This window comes from Olea europaea, chromosome 20 (assembly GCF_002742605.1).
Source record: "Olea europaea var. sylvestris chromosome 20, O_europaea_v1, whole genome shotgun sequence".
NCBI lineage: Eukaryota > Viridiplantae > Streptophyta > Magnoliopsida > Lamiales > Oleaceae > Olea > Olea europaea.
In genome coordinates, this window is record NC_036256.1 from 10,256,625 (window position 1) to 10,267,693 (window position 11,069).

Here is an 11,069-nt window from a genome sequence, read left to right on the forward strand (position 1 = left end):
AAATCTTATACATACGATCGAAACCCACTCACAAGAGTTTAATGTGTGCAGTGTAGATGATATATGCAATAACCTATACCAGGTACTTTAAATAAGTTCTAAATAAAGTTCATGAAAACTTTATTTACTATTCATCAATTATATTAGTACTTGATTGCAAATTAACAAACTAAAAGAAAAAAAAATATTTTTTCCTTTTCATTTTTTTAAAAAATTTTAAGTTTTTATTTTTTAGAAAAAATGCAAAACAAGAAAATTACAAAAAAAAGTCTAAAATGCATGTATGAATAAGTAGTGATCACGAATAAATCAGACGCATGTACGTAACAACCTACTAAATTAGGCAAAAAAGTGCTCTCACTATGAAGAGCAACGCGAGTAATATCATAATTAACATCACATTAATCTATGAGTTCACTCTTTTTGACCCAAATCTTCGTAGATTATGTAATTGTAATCAATTGAGTCATTAACTCAATCAAGTGACTCGCTTGGTTAGTTAAGAATCTAACATGAGTAGTTAGATCTTGTTTGTTGTTCAATCAAGGGTTATGGCACTTAAGTCTAATATGACCTAAAACCCCACAATTATGTCATGCGGGAATGAACCTAGTATTGACTTGAGGTTGAAGAATCGTATGTTTTATAGATACTCTAGGTCTGAACGCTACTTGCTTAGACTCAACAGAAGCAAGAGCTAACTTGGTTTTAGAAGATGAAGCTGCTCTAGTGTAGACTTAGTAGAGGTAAGAGCTTATTTGATTTTAGAAGATGTAGCTGTACAAATATTAGGTTTATTCAATCCTACCATATTTTCAATCTTATTAGAACCACCAGTAAAGGATTGAAGTTGGACACTAGTTTGCTCAAGTTCACTAGTAACAGTCTTACCCTTAACTTATGGGACTCTTTTTCTACCCTTAATCATTTAATCGACTAATAGATTCCTTAAGTTTGTCCGCTAAACTCTCATTCTTTAACTCAAGTTTATGCAATTTCTTAATGGCAACATTATTAAATTGTTTCTAAATGTCACGCTCATCTTTTGATTCTTCTTTTGAAGAGTTAGGGTGCTCAGTATCCTCATGTAACTCACTATTCACCATAGATGCAAATGCCATATAATTCCCTCCCTTATCAAGATTAGAGTTCTCACTTTGATTATAGGAGTCAGACTCCTCATTAGTAAGAGTGGAATAGTAGCATTACCTAGGGTTTTCTTATAATTTGGACACTCAAATTTAACATGACCAAAAGCTTGATACTCGTGACACCTCATAGACCTCTTTCTCTCTTCTATTATTCCTTGAAGTACTAGATTAACATTTAGATTTATAAGGATGTCTCTTGTTATTTTTAAGTAATTTCTTAAATTTCCTAGCAAGGTGTGCAAGTTCATCATCCTTAATTTTATCATATTCATCACTGGTGTCATGGTCTACTTTCCTAATAGATTTAATTGTTAAGACTTATCATTCTTAGTTGAGGTAGGCTAAGCTTATATGTTTGGAAAGATCCTTCAAGTTCTTCAATTTTAATAAAATCTAAGTCTTTGCTTTCTAATGAATGTGTTTCACTCATCATATTAATATTACTTAATATTGATATTTTGTTTGATTCTTAAAGTTTTGATTTGTATTTTCGTGTTGTTTTATAGTTGATGCGAATTGGTGTGAATATGAGAAACTTAGAGAAAGGGTGATTTTGGCATGAATCAAGGAGAAGTTGACATTGATTAGGTGAAACTCGATTATTGGGTGCTAAATTGAAAGAAATAAGTGAATAATGAAGAAAATTAGTGAAACATAAAGTTTGAGGACTCAATTGCAACTTTTCAATGGTTGATTCGAACCACAAAACAATAATTGGATATTTCTAGAGTCAATCAGAGCAACTAGAAGTTAAAAAGAGTGAAATACGACACTTTCACATATCAAATTTCAACCACACAAGTATGTTCCATATTTTTAGTTAGAGATTGAGACCCATATTTGACATAGTAAATGTTGAAATTGGAAAAAAAAAAAGTTATTTCTAATAAAGTTGTAATCCTTTGATTGATATTTTCAATGCACTTTGAATTGCCCCAACTGGATATCGAGAGAGAAAACTATGATAAAAATACTGAAGAATGTGTAGAGTTTAAACAGTAGAGTGGGGCACCATTTTCGGGAAAAATGAGGCATCTAGTCTGAGCGCCTTGGCACCGTGTACAGTTAGAATTTGTCAAGCTTAATTCATCTTTTAAAAGCCCAATTTCAATTCAACTTGTCCAAGGATTTCAAGAAGGCAGAAATACCAATCTAGAGGCCACTTTTAAGAACAATTCAACAAGGCAAGAGGCAAGAGATCATTAGGAAAGTGAAAAGAACATCAATAAGAGCATCAATTCAACCACAAAAATAGTTTTATCTTTTTTCTTCTCTACGTGTTTTTATTATGAATTCGATTATGTCTCTTTCTCTAGTGATGAATTAAACTCCATATCTAAGGTTTGATGTAACCAACTTGAGATTATGTTTTGATATTTAGATAGTTATTTCTTTGAGATTTTTCGACCATGTTTATTTGTGTTATTTATTCTTAATGCTTTCAATTTATTGGCTTCTAATTGAATGATATAGATGCTTTAAATTTCGACACTTGAGAGAGAGAAATTTATGCATGATCGATCTTAGAATAACACAACTTAGATTTCATATATTTCGAGAGAATGTATAAAATCTTTGAAGCACATTCCACATAAGAATCAGGAACTTGATAATTTCTAAATTTTGATTCGGAGAGACATTGGAATTGAAATATATGAATAATTTTCACTCAACACTTGAGAGAAGGTTAGTCTTTAGTTGTTATTTATGTTACCCTGGCCCCGAGTTGTTCTTTTCAGATAAAGAATTTCAGGGTCTTCTCAGTTTAGCAGGGCACGTGGTGTCCAATTAACTAGTTGTTAAAATACGGACTTTTAATTATCTCATTCAAAATATTAACAACTTAGTTCCTGATTGGCCCCAATTATATGAAATTTTAATGCTTGAAATAGTATTTTTTTCCGAAGAATGTGTAATTAAAGAGGAAATTTTTTTTGAGATTACGTGTAATATTATTTTATTGAAAAATGTGTATTTGATAAGAAGAATGAGAAAAATGGGGTCAAATAGGGACTTAGTGGTCCCTTGTTGACTTTTGGAAGCAGTGAATATATTTCACCGTTCACTCTTATGTATAGTCAGTATTTTGACTTTTTTTTTTTTTAATCACAGATAACGAATATCTAAATTGCTCAACTTCTTTGTAACTATAATTCTTGAGAGTGTGATTTTGGAAGATACTAGTGGCTGATAGCTGTGGACTGTCTATAACCATCTTCTTTTCATTGTTTGGGTACACATTCAATCTCGCGTCTGGTTTGATGTTAAATACCATTTATATACATTGGAACATAAAAAAGTAACCGTGCTGAAATTTTGTTTTAATTCTTATATTTGTAGATTGTGATAGTGGATAAGATTTTCGTGATAGTGGATATATTGCACTATTTGTTGTGACGCAGTTGCAACTATTGGTTGGTGCCTGTGTTGAGATTATATTGAAAGCAATTGACGACCTTAGTTTTGTTTCAATTTTTGGATTTATCTCAATTGCTTTATTTTAATTTTTTTTGTGTTCGATATATTTCCAAATTCTCATGTTAACGAGTTATAGGGTTCTTTTCACAAAACCCCTACATGTACTCACAGCATGGGTGGGGTGGGGTGGGGTGGGGTGGGTGGGATTTTGGCATTTTTTATAAAAGTGGGTCGCCAACTGTGAGTACCACAGAATCCCTATACATTGAGCAAAATCCTATGAAAGTATACATGGAGCCCCACTTAGTGGTATGACCAATTAGACGAAGATGGTTTTTTATTCTATTAATTTACTAATGAATATGAAATGCGCTTTAAGCATCTGATTGATGTTTATGAGTGCTGATAAGCTTCTGATTATTTATGCATCCATGGAATATTATTAATGGCATATTATTATGGTCCCGTTTAAGCCCTATTAATTTAAAGTAACGTCTAATGGAATAGTGATTGATGAAGAATACGTGATTAAAAAAGAAAGAAACGTTTTTGATTGATGTGTAATATTATTTTAATGAATAATATTTGATTAAAAATGAGTACTATAAAAAAAATAATGAAAAAGAATGTAAAAAAATGGGGCTCAAACAGGTGCTAAAAGCCAATCTAGACGCATCAAGAATCCAATTATGATGACTCATTGAATTTCATGCAAAATATATAGTGTATGGCACTTGTTAAATGCTTCTAAAGACACCATTTGACCGCTATTATTCATCTCTCTCTCTCTCTCTCTCTCACACACAGGGTTTTTATTGAAGTGTTGCTGAATGTTCTTGATTATGGAATGATTGTATGAACAGTACTTTGTCAAACTGAAAGAAAAATACTCTATGTTGTGCATCTAATTATGTAGGAATTTTTTTAATGTTTATATCCTTAATGAATCCAAAAGATGGGGTACTCCCCCGTAAAATAACCTTAATTAATGAATCCAACAGATAGAATTAAAGCTTCAATTTCGCTATTTGTACATCCAAGATTGATACAAATGGCAAAACTCTTAAAGATTTATTTACTACGAATTCTCCCTCACCTGCCTGCAACGGTCATTTGGAGTTCAGAACTGTACATCTATATATAGATTTGATCTTGAAAAAGGATTTCTGAGGCTAAGTGTAATCTTGAATTTCAAGTTACTAATGATGATATGGGGAAAATCTAGTGTAAAGTGAAACTGATGTTTTAATATCAATGGTGGATGCAGACATTTTAAGCTGGTTGGAGCACAATCAAACTTTAAAAATTTAATTTTATCTCAAACATAACCAAATTTATCATCTTATTTATTTATTATTATAAATCTCCAATATCATTTTCATCACTTTTATCTCGAATAATCTTTTCATTAACACTGTGATCATCGAAAGAAAAAAGTATATTTACGTTTAAATTATTTTTCCTTACAATTAATGAAAACAATCAATTCAAACAAAAGATACAAAAATCATAGCAAATTCTGAATGTTACATTATCAACTACATTCTAGTTTAAACAAAGATAAAAATCACAGTAAGAATCCATTACTATAAATCGCCAAACAAGATAGAAATTGGAGCATTTAAGGGAATCCCCAATTCCATTTCAGGAGAAAATACCAAAAAAATAAAAATAAAAAATCATCAAAAATAAATTATTTCCCGAGGCTTCAAATTTGATTTCCGAGAAAAAATAATCAATTTTAAGTTGGTGTGTCAAGTGACCCATCAGGACCCACTTTGGGTTCGCCGTGCTTAAGATAGCTTTAATCTGTGTGTTCAATAGGATAATGTTTGTTGCTATAATACATTGATGACTACTATTGATGATTTTATTTCTAGGCGATAGAAAGGCGATGAAACACCTATGGTATGGCAAATGCTTCTATATATTTACGTCATATACTCACCAGATTGGCATTATCGAAGCACAATATGACCACATTTTGTTTCTCTATGGTGCAGTTTTTGCCGTTACACATTCACCGCTCGACTTCGATATTGGTTTTAAGGTGGACAATGTACTGCTTTATCTTCTTTGCATTCCTAGAATGTACAAATATTACATTTACACGGACGACAAATTTGCTAAGGAGCTTGTACAGTTATATGTTGTCATTTTATCTTCTTGAAGCTTCTATTCCCTGTAGCACATACACTTTAACTAAGATAGTGTATCCGTGTTCGACAAATATCGGATACTGATGATAACACAAGAATAGCTAATCAAGAGAGGGGTAAATTGATTTTAAAATTTTTTAAAAATAAACTCAAATTTAAACAAAATTTGGTAGCAAATAAGTCAATCAAACAAATGTACACAAATATGGAAGTAATAAGTAGAAGAGAATATAGGATGCTAACGATATAATTATAGAGGTTTAGTCTAAAGCAATGATCTACGTCCCTCGTTACCAAGTTCTCCTACACGGGCAAGATCTTTTTCACTATATTGATTGACTTGTGGTGTAATTCAAACCTTTAAAACACTTCCGGTGACTTATAATCAAGTAGCACCGATCCTTATATGACCAACAAATCCAAAGAGTAATGAGTTTACAATTTGAACTTCTCTCTCATTAAATTATACAATCAAAATTAAGTACAAGAGAGAAAAAGAGCTAACACTTTAGTAAATAGGAATGAATGAAGCTCGAGTGTTAGGTAAGAAAACTTTGATGAAAAAGATGATTTTCAAAAAATTGATTCAACCAATCAAAAGTTTTCAAAGTGATTGTTTGAAGAATTAAATAAGATGTAAGCTCAAATACTTTTGCCCAAATATTTCTCACTTTTAATGCTCTCTAAGAATATGACAATGAAAGTAAGAAATAGGGGTATTTATAAAGTTTAAAACGTCAAAAAATTGTAAGCATGGATGACTCATCCAATACTTTACCATCTTTTGTCCCGATGATCAATATAGCTATCTGTACAGTCTAAATAAGAGGTTAGAACGGTCAAATTTTGGACCGTTGGAATTGTCCAATCGACGTTTACCTTTGGCTGGTTAATCACCTCCATTCGACTATCCCCAGCCCCGTTGACTATCGACAGTTTTTTGTCTTTTTACGTTTTGTCCCTGTTTGACCTCATTTAAAGGTTTTGAAATGTATGGACTTTTGGAAGGTATTTTTAACTAAATTTTCATGATAAATAATATTTTTCAAGTTTAAATATCTTTTTAAAAGTCGTTTTTACATTTGATCAAAATGTTGCATTCGAATGTCTTTTAGTGCACAAAAAATTGATTTTAGTGCATAAAAGGATTTTGAGACTCAACATTCATTGCCAAATATCAAAGTATTAGTTCCTTTATATTTTATCCAAGAAATCAAGTCTTTGATCTTCCTCCAAAGTTTGGCTCTTAGAAAAAATGTGTGACTTTGATTTTGACCTGCTTCTTGTGTTCGATTTGTGATGTTAACTTTTGGTCTTTTGAAGATAATTGATCAATTTTTCATAGTATGCTTTGAAAAATTATAATCACTTGAATTCAACTTGTTAGCAAAACGAGATTAGCTTATTTGTTATAATCAAAACTTTAAGGTTATAATCAACCATAGGTCAACAACTGACACTCATCAGACATCTACCAGGGTCATTTTCTTTCTTTATTAGAAAGATTATATATTTTTAACCCAAAATTATTATTAAATAACTAGAATACTATATAAATGAAGAGTTTTAACTAATTTAATTAATGTTTCGACTGCGTGTCCTGTCAATACTTTCTTGAAAAATCACGTGTTGGACATATGTGTCCGTGTCGGTACATCATACTTCTACTGGCTAATTGATTGTCTATTATGCTTGGATGTCTCATGCTGGTTCTTCAATCCATAGGTCATGCATTATAGCATATTTTCATGGGTTTTAACTCTTGCTATGCAAATACATTCTTGACGTATTGTCATGCTCAACAACGAAGGTGAGATTTCAAAAGTTAAGTGCCTTTTGGGATTTTTCCCCTACATAAAGATTCGTAAACCGAAAGCCCAATAGAACTTATAGAATATCTAAGTTGTTAGCAAAAGTAACAGGTCATGATTCTCTCCTTTCTTTTCCCTGTTTGAAAAATCCAATGTAATTGGTAATTGGAAATCATAAAAGCCATTCCGATGGTGGTTAAATTTTGATCGTAAACTAAAATTTTATGTTGAGAAGAAGAGAAGATCACCAAGCCTTTTCAGGCTTTGTTTTTCCGATTGATCAATACCTCTATATAAATTGACCCAAAGCTTTTTAACCACTTCATACTTACGGTTGCTCTTGTTCATCCACTTAGGCAGCATAGGAAGGAGGTATAATCACACTATTTGATTATCCACAAAGGTAATAAGGCGAAGAAAGATAGTAGGAAAAAACACAAAAGAAAAAGCCACTCATTTCACAGAAAGGTAGAGAGGCAAAGAACGCATTGATATGACCTAGAGAAGAGGACGACCAATATAAATAGGTATCACTAGGGTACAATATTGAGTCAAGCCCAATAGAAAATGTAAGTGGTTGCTAAGTTGGTTTCCATTTGTTAGCCATCCAAATTAGTGGAAACGGGTCATAAGCATCACTAATTAAATTAGTCTTCTTCTAATGGCCCAACAGTTTTGGAGTCGGGTTGGGTTATTTTATTGTGGTGTCAATTTACTGTTCAATCATCTAGTCAATGTCAATTAAGAAGGTTTATTGAGTTACATCATAGCCTTGGAGGTTGTTTGACAATAATTTGTCCAACAAACCTCCACTTTGGTATCGAAGAACCTGCAAAGAGCCATTATCACTTGTTAGTAATTCTCCCATAATAGGGAACCGATAAAATTTGAAATTAGTTACCTCCACCGATATTTAGAAGGTCCTTACAACTTCTAAACTTTACCAATGGTAGCACCTTAATGCCCATGTCCGAAGAATTATATTGTGTATGTATCTTTTCAAGTCTTACCACATTTTGTGACACAATATCTCTAAAAATATATAGTCTAACATTAATGTACTTGGTACATTCATGAAAGACAGGATTTTTGCATAGATGTATAGAAGATTGAATTTTTGAATATATTACCACATCATTTGGAACACAGAGTTCAAGCATCAACCCTTTAAGCCACGAAACTTATTTAATTGCTTCAATGGTATCAATAAATTCTGATTCAGACGTGGATAGTGCAACTACGTGTTGTAACTATGATTTCTAACAATGCAAGCGTTAGACAGAGTAACCACGTAGGAGGAAGTGGATTTTCTATTATCTCTATCCTCTGCATAGTCTATATCTACAAAATCTTTCAACTTTACACATTCTTTATTAGGACCAAATTTTAGTCTATATCACTAGTTCCATTAAATACCTTAACATCCATTTTAAGGCTTTCTAATGCTCAGGACCTAGAAGAGAAATATACCTACAAGGATACTAACAGTAAATGATAAATATAGTCTAGTAACATTATGTACATAATAGATCCTATCACATTAGAGTATGGAATCCTACTCATGTACTATATTTATTTTTCATTGCATGGAGCCTAGTCTTTAGATAATACAAAGTGATTAGCTAATGGTAATATAACATGTTTGTAATCTAGCACGTCAAATCATTTCAGCACCTTTGAAACATAAGAGTTGCTCATCTGAGTTTCCTATTCAACTTGTCTTTACCTAGATCTTTCATGTCAAATTCGCCATTAAAATTTAATTTTATCTTATCCATTTGGGTGATGAATTAATTAAGAAACCCTATAGTGAGTACAGAATAATCAAATCTTTTATACTACTGTCAAGGTTATTGTTTTAGGCCATATAATGAACTTATCAAGAAACACACATGATCAGGTTTTAATTTATCTTTAAAATATTTTGGTTGATTTATAAAGATTTGCTTATCAAATTCACCATGTAAAAAAATAGTTTTTACATCAAATTGTTCAAGTTCCCAATAATATAAGCATGACCTTAATGGTAGTATACTTAATAATTGGTGAAAAAAATCTCGTTACAATGAACAACCTCCTACCATGTGTACCCCTTGGCCACTAGCCTTTCTTTAAATCTTAAAAGTTCAAATGTACTAACACCCTCATTTACTTTAAAGACCCACTAACATTCAATTGTGAATTTATTTTTAGGTCTAGGTACTAATTCCCAGGGTTGGACGCAGAGAAATTGAGTTGGGGGGGGGCACAATCAAACGTTGTACAAATCGAATACTTTTTTTCTGAATGATTTATATTTGACCTGAAAAAAATGTAGATTTACATTTCAAAAATATTTCTTCATTAATATTTTGCAAATCATTTTCATCTATTTGATTTTGAACAATAAATTTTTTTAATGTTTTGCTCATAATAAGAAAATGCATATTTATATTTTAAAAAATTGTGTATTTGATACAAACAATCAATTCAAGTAATTGAAAGAAAAAACTGATAACCAATATTCACTACTAATAATCAGTCAAATAAACACAATTCGTTATATATAAGTTAAATTTTATATAATCAGTTTAGACACGTGCTATATACACAAATAGGATAGGAGAAAATGTAAATTTAGGTTCTAATTAGTTGAAAATTTGATTGAAAAGTAAAAATTTGTAGTAGATGTGATAATTGTAGAGAAATTATAAACAAATTTTAAAAAATTAGAAGAGTTAAGATTTTGATAAAAGGTTTAAGGGAGAGAATATGATAGAACAATAAAAAAGAAAGAAAATTCAAATTTATTGTGATTTTGTTTCTGTTTGCTGGAGATTAAAGTCCGATTTTTAGTAAATATTGATAAAATTTTAGAAGTTAAGGAACCCAGGAAATATGTTATTAAAATTAATTATTAACTTTGATTTAGATTAAAGTTTAAATTTCAATCAATACCAAACATGACTTTATTAACAACAACAAAAAAAAAAAAAAAAGTTGGGGGTCAAGTTGACCCCCCATTGGTCCGCCCATGCTAGTTCCCAAATTTGATTCTTTCCTAAAATACTCATTTCCTCTTTTATTGGCTTAAACCACTCTTCTGATTGTTATTTTATCTCTCTGTCAACTAGCTTCTCGTTGTTAGCATGAGCGAAAGCTAACTCGGACTCATATCTAAATCTTCTAGTGGCTCTCGACTATCATCTATCACTATCCCTAGCTAAATTATAATCTGTTGGAGGGTTCTTGATGTGATCCAGGAGTCGAGCCCGACGAATACAAGTACGGAACGGGACCCTTTGATAATCGAAGGCGGACTGATGACGCGATCGAGACCAAAGTGAAACAAGCGACGAGATTATTAATTCAAGCAATCATTGATGGGACGATGTTCGGAATGCAAAACGAAGCAATTTTCATGTTCGGGTCGAGAGCAGAATCGAAGTGGATCAACATGATAAAAGTGGGCAAAGATATTACCACTGGGACCAACTATGCGACCAGATAGTTATTCTTTCTTATGGTTGCATGCAATCAAGCTGAGGCAA

General features: G+C 31.6%; 1 pseudogene; it reads left to right on the forward strand.

Annotated features, from left to right (window-relative positions):
- Window positions 1-4,205: 4,205 nt before the first annotated feature.
- On the forward strand, window positions 4,206-7,612 carry LOC111369050 (annotated as a pseudogene).
- Window positions 7,613-11,069: the final 3,457 nt, after the last annotated feature.